The following is a 21,299-nucleotide window of genomic DNA, read 5'->3' as shown; positions in this document are numbered from 1 at the left end:
TCAGTTGCTCAGTTGTGTCTGACTCTGCAACCCCATGAATTGCAGCACACCAGGCCTCCCTGTCCATCACCAACTCCCGGAGTTCACTCAAACTCATGTCCATTGAGTCGGTGATGCCATCCAGCCATCTCATCCTCTCTTGTCCCCTTTTCCTCCTGCCCCCGATCCCTCCCAGCATCAGAGTCTTTTCCAATGAGTCAACTCTTCGCATGAGGTGGCCAAAGTACCGGAGTTTCAACTTTAGCATCATTCCCTCCAAAGAACACCCAGGGCTGATCTCCTTCAGAATGGACTGGTTGGATCTCCTTGCAGTCCAAGGGACTCTCAAGAGTCTTCTCCAACGCCACAGTTCAAAAGCATAAATTCTTTGGCACTCCGCTTTCTTCACAGTCCAACTCTCACATCCATACATGACCACAGGAAAAAACATAGCCTCGACTAGACAGACCTTTGTTGGCAAAGTAATGACTCTGCTTTTGAATATGCTATCTAGGTTGGTCATAACTTTCCTTCCAAGGAGTAAGCGTCTTTTAATTTCATGGCTGCAGTCACCATCTGCAGTGATTTTGGAGCCCCCCAAAATAAAGTCTGACACTGTTTCCCCATCTATTTCCCATGAAGTGGTGGGACAGGATGCCATGATCTTCATTTTCTGAATGTTGAGTTTTAAGTCAACTTTTCACTCTCCTCTTTCACCTTCATCAAGAGGCTTTTTAGTTCCTCTTCACTTTCTGCCATAAGGGTGGTGTCATCTGCATATCTGAGGTGATTGATATTTCTCAAGGCAATCTTGATTTCAGCTTGTGCTTCTTCCAGCCCAGCATTTCCCATGATGTACTCTGCATATAAGTTAAATAAGCAGGGTGACAATATACAACCTTGATGTACTTCTTTTCCTATTTGGAACTAGTCTGTTGTTGCATGTCCAGTTCTAACTGTTGCTTCCTTACCTGCATACAGATTTCTCAAGAGGCAGGTCAGGTGGCCTGGTATTCCCATATATACCATGCCATTAATTACCATGATTTTTATTTATATTACAAAATAAAATGTTTTAAAATGTTTATGATGTAAATTAAAATGAATCTCCTTCATGAGTGTTCATTGAGTTGATGTCAGACTCCATTGGTTTAAAACCTGGTCCATGACAAAACGACCCCTCGAAAGTGCCAATATTTGGGAATTGTGTCAAGACTTGAAAAAAGAAGTAAAAAGTAGAACTTATGAAATGGAATACATGTGGAGTGAGTAAGCTTTGGTGGCCACAAAGTGAGATTTTAAGATTTGATAAGACTGTAATAAATATGGACTGTGCTGTCTGGATATTTCCAGTTGAATAACATGCTTTGTATGTTAAAGGTTAAGAAATAAGTAAGCAGGTTTACATTTTATTCTCCATAGATATTTGGCCTATAATATCTACTGCATCTTGGGAGCCTTACTCTACAGGCAAGGGCAAATTTTATACTGACATGTTAGAAAGAAACTCTCTGTGTAGTTTTTAGCGTGAGAACTTTAGCAATCAAAAGCCTTGCTACAGAAGGAATACCAATTGAAAGGATGTCAGACATCAGTTTTAAGGACTTCAACTTAGATAAAAATGGTAATAAATTTATGAGTAACAATTAAATGAAAATATTACATATACTGTTATTATCTATATTAAACTTCTATCAAGACAATTTTTTCACTGCTTTTTAATGAAAAGAAGTAACTAAAGCTAAATTCCCCTCTGTAAAAAGTTATGTTTACTTATAGCTTCTTCTTTGTATTTGAAAATATTTGCTCAGTTTAGGGAAGGGTTCTCTTATTTGGACTGCTCATGATTGGCAGATTTAATATCTAAATTATTAAGTTTACATAATACAAAAATAAGCTTATATTCCATAAGACATTCGTCAGTGATAGAGGAAATTTTAGATGAAAATTAGATAACAAGGAAAAGTCACATTTTAAAATAAAATGCTTAGAAAAATCTGTATTACAGGTATTATATTCTTTGGCAATAAGAGGTTGACTGTACTCAAAACAACACTGAAATACTGTTTTAAATCTAGATTTGTTCATATTTGGTAATAAACAGCGATTTCTATAAACCTGACTTGATTAAATGGATATAAAAATAATATCCTGTAAAATCAGTCATTGCATTTTAATCAATGTCTGCAAGCTCACTCTGGAGAAAATACTGAAATATCTATCATCATTCCTTAGCCATTACTTAGAATATAAATGTAGCTCAAGGATTTAAGTGCTTCTCGGAAAATGCACTCCTTAAGGCACATTTGAAAGCCCATGGCTTTAGAAAAATAAAGGTTTTTGCATGACTATTTACTAAAAATATATATATAAGCTATTAATTTGTGAAATCAAATAATTCATGTGTAAGTTTTCGTATCCTTCATTCTTCTTTAAAAAAAAATCCCTGTAAAATGTTGGAGCATATTTTGGCCGATGTAGAATTTTACATCTCAAAGGTATACTTATTTTCATATTATTTTTGTATTATTCAATCACCATGGCTACTCGCATTCAAGTCTTTGCACCTGCAGGTGAATCAAAGCCAACTTCTAAGATGTTTTGGCATCTTACGTCTTCTTCATAGGGGAAAAGATAAAGTCAAACTCTGGTTTTTGCTGACCTCAAATTATAGCTTATATGAAAAGCAGCAGATACCCTTGTCATCTCCACCCCTCACCCCGCTCAACTGCCTGTTCTGTTTTATTCTCAGTGATCCCTGTCTTCATGAGACTCTGCAAAATTAGTTGAGTATACATACAAAGGGAAATAACTTTGCTGGTGCTTCAGGACCCACTGGCTGATCTAACTGTAATAAATTATGGCATATCTTTATGATTACTTATACTAGATCACTGAATAATGTCTCATCACATATTCCTGAACTGTTTAAATAATCGTGTCTGCTATTGTAAGCTTTATCTGAGACTGTTGGACTGCAATGTGAGTTATGAGACCACAATTGAAGCTCTTATAATATGATATTTAACTTTCTTTCCACAAATGTTAAATGATACATGAATATTATAAAAGTATGTATGCTGAACATGTGACTATTGACTAATAATGCTAGCTTCACTTCTGATTAAATAAAGAAAAAGAAAGGACCTTAACATTAATAATCAAGTTTGTGTTATCCATCCACAAAACATTTTTAAGAAAATATATGTAGTTTAGTTGATTGTATGAAATGAAAAGCTTATACTTTTTGGCATAAATTTTTAATTATATACTCATTTTTACACATTATGAACTATTAGTCATTCTTTTTTTGGCATCTTTGGTTTTTAAGTGCCTGGAAAAATTGAATTTTTGTTGAGTTTCCTATATTACCCAAATGTACATTTATTAAAGTATGATTTGAAGCTACAACATCTTAAGTGACAAGATTTTTTTAACTGTTAAAACCAAGCTGGTGTGCTCAAGTAAATGCATTTGATTTTAGTAACTAAATTACAAAATGGGGTTAAAAATGGACAATGTATTTATTTCCATTCCATATAGTCATCTTGAGTAAAGTCTGTACTGTTTACTAAGTCTAACCACTTGAAAGACATTATACAAAGCTTTTAGACAGTGCTTTGTGACAATAAAAAAAATAACATAAATAATATCAAGAGAGCAAATCAAGAAAGGGGTGGGATGTGCTAACCAAAAATGCTAAATCTAATGCAGTTATGCTAAAAAATAATGTAATTCTTATACAGAGGGCTGCAGTATAAGAGGGTGTAAAGGCATTATTTTGCAGAAAAAAATACTGGAAAGTAGCTGTTGGAGTAATCATGGAAAAATTCAAGATAATAGCTTTTCTGAATTGTAAATGTTTTAGAAGTTAGAGTCATGAAGATATTAATAGTGATATAGTAAATTTGTTTTTGAAAATGGCTCTCTATATAAAATTTATCACCATGGGAAAATACCATTTCCAAACAAAAACAATTTGAACAAATTGTTAGACAGATGTTAGGGAAATATTTATCATGATCTAAAAAAGATATTCCAGCAGATGAATGGATAAGAAAGCTGTGGTACATATACACAATGGAGTATTACTCAGCCATTAAAAAGAATACATTTGAATCAGTTCTAATGAGGTGGATGAAACTGGAACCTATTATACAGAGTGAAGTAAGCCAGAAAGAAAATCACCAATACAGTATACTAACGCATATATATGGAATTTAGAAAGATGGTAACAATAACCCTGTGTACGAGACAGCAAAAGAGACACTGATGTATAGAACAGTCTTATGGACTCTGTGGGAGAGGGAGAGGGTGGGAAGATTTGGAAGAATGGCATTGAAGCATGTATAATATCATGTATGAAACGACTCGCCAGTCCAGGTTCGATGCACGATACTGGATGCTTGGGGCTGGTGCACTGGGATGACCCAGAAGGATGGTATGGGGAGGGAGGAGGGAGGAGGGTTCAGGATGGGAAACACATGTATACCTGTGGCGGATTCGTTTTGATATTTGGCAAAACTAACACAATATTGTAAAGTTTAAAAATAAAATAAAATTTAAAAAAATAAAATAAAAAAGATATTCCATTTATATATTTTAACATTTTAATGCATTATATTTTTAATTAATCTTAGTATAAAAGCAATGCATATAACATTTTGTAAAGGGAAGTAATTCATGTCTTTTCTCCTTGAGAGGGCAGAAGAGATATTCTACATGCGTGTAATCTCGCCATGAGGACCTTTTTTTCACTTTTTCAAGAATACTACAAAGCATTTTATATACTTAAACTTATGCTCAACATCACTAATAATTAGAGAAATGCAAACATCTAATGTAGAATTTTATACCCGGGGAGGGGACTTTAAATAAATTTGGAAGATGTATTGTGAAACAAGAATAAAGAATATTGAGGAAGTTTCTCACTATGCAACCCTAAACTAAAAAAAAAAAAAAAAAAGATTTCTGTAGTCAAAAGGGAAAAGTTCAAGATGTGAACATGTTAATACAAGAACAAAGTAACAGTGGAAAGGAGAAAATATGGGTAAATATAAATAAATATTGTCCATGCAAAACAATATTTTAAGACTTTGTAATTTGCAATACATTTGGAATCAAATTCTGTGACAATATCAGTGTAAAAGTCTGGAGAGGGAAGTGGTAATAAAGTCAGTCAGTCAGGTATATGGCAGATTCCGTGTCTTAGAATTTGATTTCTTGACCACTGCCACTAGAAAATCATCCCCTCCATAAAATTCAAGGAGAGAGCAAGAATGTGCAGTTATTTTCATTTTGTACCAATATTGTCTCTTGAATTAACTAAGAAAACTAAGTGATTGGTAGACCCACCAAAACCTAAGCTTCATTGCTATAGAAATGGAGGGACCCAGATTCCCACCATGGGTAGATAACTTCAGTAGCTCTGCTCCCTGAATTACAAAGCTAAAGAAATGGCCACATTGAGCCTTGACTGTAATAAACACTGGAGTGCATGTATCTTTTCAAATTATGGTTCTGGATATATACAGGAGTGTGACTGATGGATCATACATTAGCTCTATTTTTAGTTTTTTTTTTTTTTTTTTTAAGGAATCTACATACTGTTCTTCATAGTGATTGTACTAATTTAGATTCCCACCAACAATGTAGGGAGGGTTCCCATTCTCCACAGGCTCTCCAGCATTTCGTTTGTAACTTTTTTGATGATGGCTATTCTGACCAGTGTGAGGCCAATGCTTCTTCAAATACTGCTTCAACTCTGTTCTGTTCTGTCTCTGGGACTTAAGGCAGACATATATTAGATGTTGCCAGTGCATATCACTTAGAGCACATATTTTGTATGCACATATAATCATATAGAGCTATTTTGTGCTCTATTTTCTATTAACATCTTTCATTTTTATGTTTCAATTTGACTACTTTCATTCTATCTTCCATTTCACACTATACTTTTCTACTCTATCAAATGTATGTTAAATCCGTATGTTACATTCTTTAAATTGAAGATATTAATACATGATTTTCTACTTTTTGAACTTCCATTGTTTCTCTTAAGATTTCAATTATCCAGTGAATATCTTCATAATTTCATCTACTTTTTTTCTGCTATTTTTTGCATTTTCTTGAAAGTATTAATTGTTGCTTAAAGTGTTTTTCTACTAATTCTACTATCTGAATTACTTTTTGGTTGGCTTCTATTGTCTGTTATATTGTCATATTTTATCAATCAGTTCAGTTCAGTTCAGTTCAGTCTAGTCACTCAGTCGTGTCTGACTCTTTGCGACCCCATGAATTGCAGCATGTCTAATAAATTTTTACTTTATGTCAATGATTTATTAAAAAAATAATAGAGGCACAAGATGCTGTTTTCCAAGAGATGGTATCTTCTTTCCTCTATTAGGTAATAGGACTGAATTAGAGATGGCTGTGTTGTGCTGAAACAGTCTCTGGGGCCTTCAAACGATTTATTTTTGTAATTTTTCCAGCTTTTTTTTCTAGTTGTTATCAGCAGCAGTATTGACTTTCTATTACCTGAGTTATCACACTCGAATTGGAAGTCACTAGTAGTTATTTTAAATAAGCAATGAAGAATTTCCCACAAGACGAGTGGAATGCTTGCAGCAAGAAATGAAAATTTAAGAAAATCCTAATCTACTTTTGATAATGTTCAAGATACAATAAGCCCAACTCAAAACTAATAATAAAAATGAGATCATACACTTAAAAAAAAATCTAGATTGTTTAGCAAAGAGACACATATTTAAGTTTTTCCCTATGGTGCTACTTAACAAAAATTAACAGGGGAAAAGGGAAAAAAGAGACGACAAAGATGACTTAAAGATTTATACATGCAATCCTATCTTATTTAGCAATCAATCATGACTCTTTCACATTTAACCTGATTTAATACTATCTTCTTAAAGTCTTCCACAACCCCTGATTTTTTTTATTATTAGTAGCAGCGTGTCACACTTACCTGTTGGTTATTTTTAAGTTTTCTATATCTTTTTGTTTCAGAAATTTGACTAAAAATGCTACTTATTTAGATTTGAGTTTTGATATATTCCCCTAATCTTTCTGTTTTCATATGTTTTCCTTCTTAACAGGAACATTCTAACTAAACCCTGTTATCTTAAAATGTATATTGTGGGACTGGGTCTGGTAAGACCTTTCTATTGTTAATGAAAGTGAAAGTCTCTCAGTCGTGTCTGACTCTTTGGGACCCCATGGGTAGTAGCCCACCAGGCTCCTCTGTCCATGGGATTCTCCAGGCTAGAACACTGGAGTGGGTGGCCATTCCCTTCTCCAGCGGATCTTCCTGACCCAGGGATCGAACCCATGTCTTCCTCATTGCAGACAAATTCTTTTACAATCTGTGCCACCAGGGAAGCCAACTGAAAAAGTATATAAAGTCTTAATAAGACTAGCAATTGGGGCACTCTCTGATATCTATGTCAGAAGCTTTCTCTGTCTCTTTTTTTCGCTGTAATAAAACTCTGCTACCCAAAAGCTCTGAGTTATCAAGCCTCAGCTCTGGTCCTGAAGCTAAATTCCCTTCTTCAGAGATCACAATTCTGACACTGTTCACCATAAGCTATCATTACTAAATAATATTTTATTGCTTAGAACTAATGTTAAGCCCCTATATTATTCTACTATGATTTTTTTTTTTTTTTTTGCTATTCCCCTCACATGGTGTAGCCACATTACTTGTTCTCAAAATTAACTTAAATTACCAGGGTATTTCTTGAGAGTGGTTAAATATGTTTTAGCAATGTTTCTTGTTATTTAATCAGTGAGACATTGGGGGAATTATCCTTTATCTCTTTTTAGATTATTGTCTATTTTATTATAATCTGTTCTCTAATTCTAGGATATTCATTTGTTTAGTTTTCTTTCTTTATTCTGTTTTCCACTATTTATATTTTCTGTGAATCATTTTATCCTTGGATAAAGACAACAATATCCTAATATTACTTGAAAAGATTGGATGTTATTATAGTTATACATGCATACATGAAAAAAGCAAGTATTTTGCCACATAAATATACTTAATAAAACTGAACAATGGTGATAAACTACTTGGATCTGGGGATTATACAGAGAAGCAACACAGTGCAGTGGGTGAAAGGATTGTCACTAGTATCAGTCAACTATAAATATAGATGATGCAATTGCCTACCAAATGGATAAAATTAACTCAGATAATCATTTTAGAGGTACATATAAAGAAGAATATAAGTTCTCCCAATAAGAAAATGTGTACTTCTTATTGAATAATACTTATTTATATTCTATCATATTCATTTTCTTATTGAATGATTTAATATTTTTTGAATATTCATATATCAGTATTATAGCTTGGAATGCCTTGTATGCTATATTTATATTTCTCTCAATACAATCCACAGTCAGATTACACTTACCACAGAATTTTTTGGTCTCTAAAATTGGTGATATTCAAAGAATAAATAAAGTCTCCTTCTTATGTAATTCAGTAAGAAATTGACATTTCTTTGTAAAAATTATTCAAGATATTTAAAAATAACTGCATAAACCATAAAATTATTAATAGAAAATAAATATAACTCAAATATGTATCAGATGAGCTGAATAAAATAATAGCAAACCTTTAGTCAAATATTTCCTCCAGCATCCTTTTTTCAGTGCTGCATTTTTGTTATGTAACTATGGCAAACATACCAAAAAAGTTATTGCTCTTGCTCATGAACACAATGTAAATCAAATCCTGCAAATATTCTGCTTTCCTTCTTCATCTTAAAAAAATATTTCTCAGAATTTTTTTCTTAGAAAAGTTTAAGCAGGATTCCTCATTTCAATTTGATGTTTATTATTACTCTTTAAAAAAACATTTAAATCAATAATAATACAATATACAATAGCTATAACTATAAAAACTTTGGAGTTTCCCAAGTGTAAAACTAATCAAGACATGACAATAGAGACTTGGCTTTTGTGTTTATGAAAAATTGATCTAAACTCCACATTCTTAGCTGGATTCCTACAGTATTTTCTTTGGCATTCACGTTTTGAAATGTGGCGGGATAGTTTTAAAGGCAATGTCTGATGGAAACTGTTGAGTGCCAAAGGGCCCACAATTTGAATTGACAGAGATCCCGTTAAAGAGGTCAAGAGTTAACATTTCATAATGTTTGTATAAAATAAAAGAAATTGACAGAGCACTGACTCATCCAGTTAGAAAACTGGCATGGAAACAAGGCAGGCTGTAAAGTTGGAAATGGACCTAAAATACTGATCCTAGAGAAAGAGAAAGTTCACTAGATTACTTTTCAGAAAGCAAAGGCTTTAAATTAAATGAGACATTTAAATAAGACAATGCCTTGAATAATTTTAGCTAGTGAGATCTAAATTTTCCAAGCGGCAAATTTCTAAGGAAAAGAGAATAATAAACAGAGGCGAGCTGAAGTTTAGAAACTGGTAAGTAGGCAAAGGATGTTCTCTGAGAGCTTTGCAGTTACTAACTTCACTCTTCAGTGAAAAATCTTGGGCAGTTCGAAGGCTAGTGAAAGGCACATTTTATATCTCTTTTTGATTTTTAAAATCTTTATCCTTGCACCTTCTCTTTGAAAACAGTTGTCATTTTCCCTCATATTTTCTACTTCAACATTCTGCTCATTCTGGTGTCTAAATAATCAGTTTAGAATGTTTCCAGGTTAAGTGAAAAATCTTACTTTAGAAATCTGCTAAAGAACATTTGATCAAAGTTATAATATTGATTTAAAATATTAAATGGACTTGGATAAAATATCAGCCAAATCGAATAGCTTATTGGGAAGTCACTTCATAAACATAAAACAATGATAGTATTCCTTAATATAAAATAATGGTTTTATTGCATTGTAATTTTTTCATATTACCCCATGAAGTTATATTGAATTTGAGGTTAGAAAATACATCATGCATGTAATGGATTCTCAAATCTTTCATTATTAAATATGTTTTCTTTTCTCTTTTTTGACAACTCAACGAGGCTAGCTGCTATTTACATGGCTCCTTGCAGATGATTATTTTATGATAAAATCATTAATAAGAGTTATCAACTTTAATGAAAATAGTGATATGTGTTATTATTAAATGGATAAATAATATTTAGATATAGTAACATTTTCCTTATTTATCTCAATTGAAAGTAAAATAAATTGAATGGCATGGAAAAAGTCCAACAGTGATTAAACAATCTATTTACAATGTCATTTTCCCCTCAGCATGTTATTTCCATCTTAGTTTTCATATTGTATCCTTGAATAATCCAAAATCTCAAATTTCTAAAAATTAGCAACAGAAATTACTTCATAAATTGTGTGTGTGCTAAGTTGCTTCAGTCATGTCCAACTCTGTGTGACCCTATGGACTGTAGTCTGCCAGGCTCCTCTATCAGTGAGATTCTCCAGGCAAGAATACTGGAGTAGGTTGCTATGCCCTCCTCCAGGGGATCTTCCCCACCCAGAGACTGAACCCACATTTCTTATGTCTCCTGCACTGGCAGATGTGTTCTTTACCACTAGTGCCACCTGGGAAGCCCACTTCACAAATTAGATGCTCCCCAAAATTAACTGTTTCAAGATGTGAGTCTTTGAGATGTTACCTATTCTGGAACAAAGAAGAAATCAACTTTTTCTCTTTAATTTTTATTTACAATTCTTTTGATTTCAATGGTGAAAATGTAGTATCATAAAACTAGCCCATTCAGAAATGTTCTTAGTCCTGGAAAGATCATATTCTGAGTAGATATCATGTGTAACTGAGCTTAAAATTAAACTGCCTCTCCACTAACCCCTTGTGAGACATTTGTTCCTTTCCAAAACACCCATAAGACATCTGGTCCACACTAAAACATACTTGATATTTGGTCCTATCCAAAACCACTTGTCCTGGATCAAATATGCTCATAGACATTTTGGACAGGACCATATTGCAAGGTCTTTTTGGAAGGGACCAAATGACTTTGGGGAAAATAATGTCTTATGAAACAATGTCTTATGGATGTTTTGGAGAGAACCAAATGTCTGCTAGCCCACAAACCTTGTCTCTGAAATTATGCTATTTTTCAATTGTGTTTCTTAGGTAGTCCCTTTTTTCATTTCTCTATTACTGTATTTCATTTATTGTTTATATGGTCACTGAAACTAAAATATAGATGCAAAAACCCTCATATTCCTTTTGTCTATTAGCAATAAATGTTTTATTTAAATTAATCTATGCTGATGAGTACTCCTATTCTAAAGGGTTTGAGCTTTCATTTCAAAGCATAGTATAGACACCTCCCTTCAGCTATTTCTTCATGTAAGAGGAACTTTATGGAAATGCTGATTGCAAATTTCAGTAGGAAAACCAGTTTTTATACACAACAGAACAAATTACAGAATCTCTTTAAACTGTAACACTTAGCTTAAATCTTAAAGATGGAAAAAATCTTTAATAGTTTTGCTACTGCCCGAACAAAACAAAATAATTCATATAGTTGTTAAACATTCATAGAAAGTTACTCTTTAAATTTTACCAAAGTCTTTTCCTACCTATATTTTGTGTTTACCTGTTCTAAGCATTTAAGTACTAATCCTTTCACAATAGTTATCTTGATTTTATTCTTACTCTAAAATGGATATTGATATGGAGAAATCACTAAATATTTTCTTTATCAGTTTCCAATTTTTAAAAAGCTATTAGAATGTTGTTTATTGTCTAATGAAAAGATGAAAGCTATACATACAATTGTAAAATTCTTGAAAATACACAAAGAAAAGCAAATAATAGTATAATAGTAATTCTACAACACAGGGAATATGATCAGTAACAGTTTGTGTTACACCAGTTGTTATAGCCCTTTTTTCTTGCAATAATTTTGAATATAGTTAAGATTATACTGTAAATGCCATTTTTATCCCACTTTTGCTCATTGCTGATACTTCCTATATTCCATTTTTCCTCTCATTCTGAATCAGAAGGGAATTACTGTGTTACTTGTTATATACTTTTTACTTGTGATTTCATGAACCATAATAAATTGTTAGTCAAGTGGTAACAATAATGGTTATAAATTAGGTTCCTGCAATTTGAATATGAATTATATAATTTATTAATTGTGCTAGCTGAACAACTAATCTAACATCACTTAAGGATTTCATCTACTAAATATGCAATTAGCACTACCCACTGCACATTAGTGTTTTGAGGATTAAAGTAATTTATTCAAAGGCCTTGGGTGCCAAGTCACTTCAGTCATGTCCAACTCTTCTTGACCCTATGAACTATAGGCTTCCAGGCTCCTCTGACCATAGGATTCTCCAGGCAAGAATACTGGAGTGGGTTTCCATGCCCTCCTCCAGGGGATCTTCCCAACCCTGGGATCGAACCCATGTCTCTTAGGTCTCCTGCATTGACAGGCAGGTTCTTTACCACTAGCATCAGCTGGGAAGAGCACACAGAAAATGCTTACCAAGTTTAAGCTGTTTCTTTTCCTCTTTCTCCTTTTTCTTTCCCTTATCAATTACTACTGCTGCTGCGGCTGTCATTACTCTCAGGTCAACTTCTATTACAAATAGCAATATGAATACTATCTTTTAATACTAAATCTAATACTATATTCTAATGAGCAGAAATAGTCAGATTTTGCGAGGAATAATGGCCTCCAAGTTCATCCATGTTGCCAAAAATAAAAGAATTGCTTTCCATTTTTAAGGCTGAACAATATTCCATTGTGTGTCAAATATTTCTTTATCTACTTGTGCATAAGCAGACATTCAGGTTGCTTCAATGCCTTGGCTATTTTGAATAAAACTGTGATAAACGTGGGGTTGCAGATATCATTTTGATATCCTGGTTCCATTCCTTTAGATATATACCCAAAAGTGGGATTGCTGGGACATATAGTTCTATTTTAGTTTTCTAAGGATTTTGCATGCTGTTTTCCATAATGAAGAAGGGCTCCCTTTCTGCTACATCCTTAGCAACACTTGTAATCTTTTTTTAATAATAACCATTCTATCTGGTGTGAGGTACACGATAGCTTATAAGGATTTTTGTTTCTTTCTCTGATGATTATCTTCCCATTTATTTACTATCTGTTTGTATGTCTCCTTTGCAGAAATTTCTATTCAGTTATTTGCCCACTTTTTGCTATTGAGTTGAAAGAGTTTCTTATATATTTTCGATTACATAATACCGCTTGTTTGAGAAATATAAAATAGTCAAACTCACAGAAGCAAGGGTAAAATGGTAGTTGCCAAGGTCTGGGAGAGGAGCGAATAAGGAGGTATCAGACAAAGTGTGTAAGGTTTGATATGAAAGATCAATAAGTTTGAGAGATTTGTTGTAGAGCATAATGACTAGGTTAATACTGTATTGTATAGTTAAAATGTGGTTGAGAGAATATGTCCTTTGTTAAGTATTCATATCACAAAATTAATAATAAAATAATTTAAAAAGGAGGAGGAAATTTTGGGAGGTGATGGATACATTAATGACATAGACAATCAAAAAGCATCAAATTTTGGAGTGAGAAAATATAGATAAAATCTTTAGTTGTTTTCTATGAATTGTGTGGATTGTGAAAAGTATGTAATCTCTCTGCCTTCCAGACTTTTCATTTCTAATAATATAGCCGCAAAGCTATCATTTTTTTATAATTACTTTATTTTTTTGGAATATTTGTAATGAGTTTTTTTTTTAATTTAAATTTATTTATTTTAATTAGAGGCTAATTACTTTACAATATTGTATTGGTTTTGCCATACATCAACATGAACCCCCCACAGGAGTACACGTGTTCCCCATCCTGAACCCCCCTCACACCTCCCTCCCCATACCATCCCTCTGGGTCATCCCAGGTCACCAGCCCCAAGCTTCCTGTATCCTGCATCGAACCTGGACTGGCGATTCATTCCTTATATGATATTATACATGTTTTAACGCCATTCTCCCAAATCATCCCCCCTTCTCTCCCACAGAGTACAAAAGACTGTTCTATACATCTGTGTCTCTTTTGCTGTCATGCATACATGGTTGTCGTTACCATCTTTCTAAATTCCATATATATGCATTAGTATACTGTATTGGTGTTTTTCTTTCTGGCTTACTTCACTCTGTATAATAGGCTCCAGTTTCATCCACCTCTTTAGAGCTGATTCAAATGTATTATTTTTAATGGGCTGAGTAATACTCCACTGTGTATATGTATCACACCTTTCTTATCCATTCATCTGCTGATGGATATCTAGGTTGCTTCCATGTCCTGGCTATTATAAACAGTTTTGCAATGAACATTGGGGTACACATGTCTCTTTCAATTCTGGTTTCCTCGGTGTGTATGCCCAGCAGTGGGATTGCTGGGTCGTATGGCAGTTCTATTTCCAGTTTTTTTAAGGAATCTCCACACTGTTCTCCATAGTGGCTGTACTAGTTTGCATTCCCACCAACAGTGTAAGAGGATTCCCTTTTCTCCACACCCTCTCCAGCATTTATTGCTTGTGGACTTTTGGATAGCAGCCATTCTGACTGGCATGAAATGATACCTCATTGTGGTTTTAATTTGCATTTCTCTGATAATGAGTGATGTTGAGCATCTTTTCATGTGTTTGTTAGCCATCTGTATGTCTTCTTTGGAGAAATGTCTATTTAGTTCTTTGGCCCATTTTTTGATCGGGTCATTTATTTTTCTGGAATTGAGCTGAAGGGTTACTTATATATTTTTGAGATTAGTTGTTTGTCAGTTGCTTCATTTGCTATTATTTTCTCCCATTCTGAAGGCTGTCTTTTCACCTTGCTTATAGTTTCCTTAAAGCAGGAATAGAAGGAACATATCTCAACAAAATAAAAGCTGTATATGACAAACCCACAGCAAACATTATCCTCAATGGTGAAAAACTGAAAGCATTTCCCCTAAAGTCAGGAACAAGGCAAGGGTGACCATTCTCACCACTACTATTCAACATAGTTTTGGAAGTTTTGGCCACAGCAATCCGAGCAGAAAAAGAAATAAAAGGAATCCAAATTGGAAAAGAAGAAGTAAAACTCTCACTGTTTGCAGATGACATGGTCCTCGACATAGAAAACCCCAAAGACGCCACCAGAAAATTACTAGAGCTAATCAATGAATATAGTAAAGTTGTAGGATATAAAATCAACACACAGAAATCCCTTTCATTCCTATATACTAATAATGAGAAAATAGAAAGAGAAATTAGGGAAACAATTCCATTCACCATTGCAATGAAAAGAATAAAATACTTAGGAACATATCTACCTAAAGAAAGTAAAGACATATATATAGAAAACTATAAAACACTGATGAAAGAAATCAAAGAGGACACTAATAGATGGAGAAATATACCATGTTCATGGATTGGAAGAATCAATATAGTGAAAATGAGTATACTACTCAAAGCAATCTATAGATTCAATGCAATCCCTATCAAGCTACCAACTGTATTTTTCACAGAGCTAGAACAAATAATTTCACAGTTTGTATGGAAATACAAAAAACCTCGAATAGCCAGAGCAATCTTGAGAAAGAAGAATGGAACTGGAGGAATCAACCTGCCTGACTTCAGGCTCTACTACAAAGCCACAGTCATCAAGACAGTATGGTACTGGCACAAAGACAGAAATATAGATCAATGGCACAAAATAGAAAGCCCAGAGATAAACCCACACACCTATGGACACCTTATCTAAAGCTATCATTTTTATGCATGGCAATGCAGCTTGCAAAACTTCTGGCACATATTAGGAATCAGGTAAATATTAGCCCTGGTTTAATCTCCAAGTTTCCCCTATATAATTCAATTATTTGAATTTAATTTTGTTCAAAGTCTATATATTAATTATCAATATGTTCCATAATTTATGTTCACCATTACTGAGAAACAACAGAAACTGCTGAAGGTCCAACTATCTAAAACAGTAAGAGAAGGAAATGGAGGAAACATTGAATATGTCACTGATATTATAAAATTATTTTCAAAATTTCTATTCCTAAACATCCATTTTAATAGGTGGAACAGGGAAATTTGAAAGTACAGAAGAATACTTATATTTAACTTAGTTTACTGCAACCTTGTCTAAATTTTCTCTTAAGAAAATGTGTTATCAATTTATGAGATGGAAATCTCTGATTATGTTAAGTTGCTTAGGACTGACCTTTGAGTAGAGTTGCAATTAATGCATTATTTTTATTTCAAATAAATCCCTTAAGAGATGTTAACTCGGAAAGTGAAATCCTTTTACATTGGAATAAAATCAGTTTTAATATTTTAATATTGTAATAGTAGGCTAGACCAGGTAATTGTGACCCTTTAAAATTTAAAAACAGCTTTTAATTATTTGAATAATGCATATTTTAAATGAATATGTTTATAATTACAATGAAGGTCTGGAAATAATGGAGGTGAAGAATGTTGAAGGCAAAAGTTGCAAGAAAAACTTTAAACACCTGTTCAAATGAAAGCCATTGGCTATGTTTGAAATGTTATCTCCTGCATAGGATCTGTGTATAAGAATCTCTTTTGGAAATGTTTTCATAAAACATTTTATGAAATTTATTTGATCACCACAAAACCAATGTTGTGACATTCTATACTTGCAAGTTAAGAAAAAATGATCCAGAGATCACAAGCTCACAAGTTCATGACAAAATTTTAAAAAGATAAATGACTTTCTTCAGGTATTATCAACTATGGTTTGCTTGAATTCCATTATACATTTTTCTATGCACTTAAATATATTTAAGCCATTACTTTTCCATTTTAAACATTTCAGTGGGTAGATATTTTTACAATATAAGTTCCTTATTTTTCTTCTGCAAAGCAATTAAATACCAGCCTTTGCTGAATTATAGTGTCTGACTAGTGCCTGTATTTTAGTACTGTAAATGTCAGTGATGTAAACCTATGATATAGCTTTGAAATCTTGGCATGAGAAAACTAGTATCTTAACAGAAAAGAAAAAACAGCTAATGGAAAGTTATCTAGATTTGAAAAGACAAAATAAAGAAGGAAAATGACCTAATTAAGGTTTAAGCTGATGAGTAAAAATGATGCATTGCTTTTTTCCCCATTGTTTAGTACAGCATACATTGTTACCAAGAAATATTTGCTCACTTAGAATAGAAACCCCGAAGTGATGACTTGGTAGTTCAGTTAAGCATAATAGAACTAATTATACCCATTCTATTCTCTGGAGGAATCTTCCCAACCTAGGGATCAAACCCAGATCTCCCACATTGCAGGTAGATTCTTTACCATCTGAGTCACTGCTACTGCTACTGCTCCTAAGTCGCTTCAGTCGTGTCCAACTCTGTGCGACCTCATAGATGGCAGCCCACCAGGCTCCTCCGTCCCTGGGATTCTCCAGGCAAGAACACTGGAGTGGGCTGCCATTTCCTTCTCCATTGTATAATGAGAAGATAAGTAAAATGTTCGAGGGTTAGAAAGAATTTGCTTTTTCATTTAGGAATAAAATTTATTTTCCCAAGAGGCAATTTGATGAATCAATCAGTTCCAAGAAAGCAGAAAATAACTTGAGAGCTTGAGGCAAACAAAGAAAGCTTGATCACCTACCTAATTAAATCAGTACCCTTTAAGAATTATTACATTATATTTCTATTTGATTCTGAGATTGTCATTTCCAATTTTCTGCTATTCAGGTTCCTGGTGCACTTCATGCACGGTGATTCTTGATTTCAGCACTATCGATATTTTGTGCTCTACAGTTTTTGTTATAAAGGGGGTGTCCTCTGCATTGTAAGATGTTTAAGAGTATTTGTAGCCTCTACTCACTACTCATACGTTCCACGTCAATCATGACACTCAAAAGTTACTCCGAATTTACTGAGCTTCCCCAGGGGGACAACATTGCCCCAATGAGGCCTTTCTAATCCATGGGAACATAAAACATTCTTTATCTATTATTTTTGGACTTTTAAGTTTTTTTTTTTTTTTTTTTTCCAGTTTTTGACTGTTATAAGCAAAACTGGGACATCTGTATACAAGTCTTTCGATGGATGTTTTAAGTTTTCCTAGGTAATACATAGAATATTTACCCGGGTTCATTTGTCTGGGATATCAACTTTCAACATTCACTGATTTCTGCTAAGTGCTCCTCATTCTTATGTGGTCTCTGCTAAATTTGGTGCTCTTTTTCATACTTACAATTTCCTCTTAAGAATGAGAATCATTTTTGTTATGGCTGGCTCATGCTAGGCTGTAGAAAGACTGTTTTGTTTTGTTTTTTTAATCTTTTCAGGTCCCTTCATGACAGACCCAGGAAATGAAATATTTCTGTTCCTCCTTTGGAATGTTGAGTCATGAACGTTTACTTGACTCACTAAGCCCTTTGTACCTACATTTTTTTCCCCTGATATACTCTCCACTGGTTTTATCCAAAAGGAAAGACAAAAATAAACACTCTAGACTCACATCCAACATATGTTTGAGGTTCTTCTTTTGCCCCACTACACCAAGTCCTTTGGTGGGGATAAGTTCTGAATCCAGAGCTCAGTTATCTACAGTAGCTCTTCTCCCATTACCACCTGATTAACTCCCTCTCCTTTCCAGCAGTGTGGGAGAATAGGTACATCAATCTGTGCTCCAGAGATTAAATCAGATCAAAAAGTCTCTGCTGTGTCCACAGCTTCTTTCACCCACCATCCCAGAGAGTGGACACTGGAAAGCTCTTCAGAGACTCATGTGTCCTCACAAACTTGACTGTTAAAGCAACAGCCAAAACTTGGAGGGAAAATATCTACATGCAGCTTTTCTCTTCCTAGACTTGCGTAAATGCATCAAAATATCAGAAAAAAAAATTGTATCCAGAACCCTGGCTTCAAAGAGACTCTCTTCCCCAATGTCTTTAAATAAGAGGAAGGACAAATATATTAGAGTCAATTCAAATGCCCTCCTACTGAGGCAGATTTAGCTGGTGAGAGGTAAACCCTGGCAGCTCTCATACAGATTTCAATGACTAGGGAGGTATCAGGGGATTTGAAGAGTGTCTATGTGAAGAAGGAAAAGTTGGGTGTAGACAGACAGTATTATATATAGTATGAGCATTTATGGTAAAATGCTAAAAGTTATCTCAGAAGAAATTATTGTGAAGCTCTATGGCACATGTGGGAGAAAATTTAAAAGGAAAAAAAAAAAAAAAAAAACACTTTTAGCCCTAATTTTGTATTTATCTTATCGTGTTAGTTTTCTTAAAGTTTCAACAAATTACATAAATTTTATGTCTCACAAAACCTGCTTTTGCTCCTTAATTGTACAGATTATTGCACGGATGTGGAAATAAACAATTGCCTGGACTTTAGGAAACATATATGGGCTGGATATATATTTCTGGGAATTGCCAACATACAAAGGAAATTTGAAGTCATGAGTCTATCGCAAAGGGACTAAATATATATAGAAAAGAAGTCCAAAGAAGAATCCCTGAGGCACACCCCAAATTTAAAGGCCCTGGAGACAGTGATGTTAGACACACTGCAAAAGATGAAAAAGTCAGTACACTGGAAAAGAACAATTAAATATAAAATTTAAGAAATATAGTGGTTCAGATGCCAAATGAAAGTAATTTTTCTAAGAAGAAGTGATCAGCCATGCCACATGATGGCTAATCTCATTAATACCAAAGAGAAACACAATAATAATAACAAACGTAATGGCTAACACAGACCTTAATTACCTTATGACAAGAAGTGTTCTAAGCACTTTAGTTCTAGTCAAACTCACTTAATCCTCACAACAGTTCTATGAGGCAGTTCTTACTAACACTTTCAGTTTTGGAAAACGGGAATACTGAGACCACCTAGAGTTAAGCAGTGACGTGTCCAAGATCATACAACCAGAAAGCAGACAGGTCAGGATTTGACTCCAGGCCACCTGGCTCTGGAGTCTACGTGTCTTACTATTCATAGACCTATTTCTTTGTCAGTCTTTGAGGACAAGTCAAAGCATTCACTCTGTCAATTTTGCTAATGACTATTTCAGTTCTGAATGTGTTCATCGTCTGTGGAATCTACTTATTCAGTGTAATGATGGGTAATTTATTTCCTTCTTACAAATTAATAACTTACATAACATCATAAGAGGAATCCATTGTCTCTGTTTTTGAATCTAGGACTTTCAACAAGGGAATCATATATTTCCTCACTTCATCTTCCATTCTGTTATAGTCATTTATTGGCATTTTTCATCTAATTGTCAAACACTGACATACTATTAAAATGTAAAGAGGGTAGAATTTCAGCCGTTAATTAAAGATTCATTGCACCTGTTTCTAATTAGCAGGTGGTGGTGGCTGCTAAATCCCTCCTCTATGTATCTGGGAGGAGGCTCTTGAGACCATGTCATCCATTCATCCTCTGAGTTACTCCAGAGCCAGTTCAGCAGGCAGGGTCTTCATTCCTGTTGCAACAGATTCTCCCCAGAGGGAGGCACACCCTCCAGAAGAGCCCAAACCATAATTGAGATTTCCTGGCAAATTCCATGTGTGAAGAATCAACCCCTGAGAAACCCTGCAGGAGGAACTTTGCATTGATTTCAGCTGTGCCTAATTTACCATAAAACTTTACAGAAGGTAGTAAATTGGTTAGTGTTTTGAAATAGATTCTCCTACTATAGAGGACAAACAAGAAGGAAGGTAGCAGATGCACTATTTTGTCTTTGGAGGTGAAAGGAAATCTGCTTTTCATGCCATTTCAGATACCCATGACTAAACAAGGATGGATAAGTCGACAGGGTACGTAGATTTCATGTTTTGTTGTGAGTTTTATTTCAGTGGGATGAAGCCGATCATCTTCAGCTTATAAAAACAGGCACAGAGAGAATAAAAATCAAGCACCCTAAAATTATTCAGTGAAACTATGTGATTCGATGTGACAAAGTGTCACTAATACCTACGGTGCAATCCGTATTTATAAACAGAATTTGCTACTTGTCACAAATCTGGAAAACAAATACATCTGTTGTACTGTAATGCCCTTAGGAAGGATTGCATTTGATCATCTGCCTTGGTCCTCTCCAAGAGACTTTGCTGAAATAAAAGAACTATAGTAATATTTGAACTAAAGATTCCACTGGATTTATAAAAGAAAGTGTCAAAAACATATTTCTTTGAAATATTGAAAAGATCCTCAGTGGGGTTGAGAATATGTAGAAATCCAGTCACAAATAAAAAGAAGGATGATGCTCAAATTTGCTAGGAATGAGTAAAGGGGGAATAATAATTATTTTATTAAAATGATGTATAGCACATATTAAAAAATAATACCATAACCAAAT

The sequence above is a fragment of the Bos indicus genome, chromosome 5 (assembly GCF_029378745.1).
Source record: "Bos indicus isolate NIAB-ARS_2022 breed Sahiwal x Tharparkar chromosome 5, NIAB-ARS_B.indTharparkar_mat_pri_1.0, whole genome shotgun sequence".
Taxonomy (NCBI): domain Eukaryota; kingdom Metazoa; phylum Chordata; class Mammalia; order Artiodactyla; family Bovidae; genus Bos; species Bos indicus.
The sequence above is the reverse complement of the archived record's forward strand: the minus strand, read 5'-3'. Positions refer to the sequence as shown.